We start from the raw sequence: 1,012 nt of genomic DNA, 5'->3' as shown, positions 1-1,012 counted from the left end.
TATGAATTTAATGCACAACAATGCTTTAACAATAGTGATATAGGTAAATAATTCAATAAAAAAAAAAAGGATTTTTAAATAATAGTTATTTTGATTATTCAAAACATGCATAATATAGATCTGTTTATGGGACCTTGGAAATTCCAAATTTACATTTTGTAATGTAAACTTCATCTACCTGTGTCATCTGGTTTATCCACAATTTACTGTTTCAACCTTCTGATGTGAGTCTTAAAGTATGTTTCACTATTCTTTATTAATGTATGGCATCAATACCTTTAATATCAAGTCTTTGAATGGCATTTAGCAATTGTGAGTACGATATATAGACACAGCTTTATGGAACAACAACCAGTGATTCTTGTTCCATAAAGCTGTGTCTATATACCTTTCATATAGTTATCCCTGAAACTAAACAACAACATTTTTCTAAAGTATTTAGGTAACAATAAATACAAAAAGGAAATATATGGACAATGTAAATCTGGTTAGTTTAGTATCAATATCCATTTATTTTTCTATTATTCATGGTCTTCTAAACTCTGTACATCTAGGAGAAATTCCATACCGAAATGCAAACAAAATAGTTCACACGTGTTTGGAAATGCTTCTGGATGATAAATATCCTTTTCTTAAAGAGATTGTAAAGCGGTTTTCTAATATTTTTATGTGTATCGAGGACACTGCATCAATTGCACAATGCCAATTTTCAATCAGATGTCTATGGTTCCTACAATTCTGCTAAAACTAAGTGTTTGATGACACTTGTGAAACATACAATAACCTAATACCTTCGTGATTAGTGATGTCATCAAACACTTAGTTCTCGTGGAGTTGAAAATGGGTATAGTGCAAATTGATGCTATGTGTCCCTGATACACATACAAAATTTATAAAACCTTTTTACAATCACTTTAATATGACTTTACATTGACAACAGGATATATGGGTTGTTATAATCTAATATACATCTATTATAAAAATATTGAAAGGAATATGGCTATATATAATA

Source organism: Lottia gigantea (genome assembly GCF_000327385.1).
Source record: "Lottia gigantea unplaced genomic scaffold LOTGIsca_721, whole genome shotgun sequence".
NCBI lineage: Eukaryota > Metazoa > Mollusca > Gastropoda > Lottiidae > Lottia > Lottia gigantea.
The sequence above is the reverse complement of the archived record's forward strand: the minus strand, read 5'-3'. Positions refer to the sequence as shown.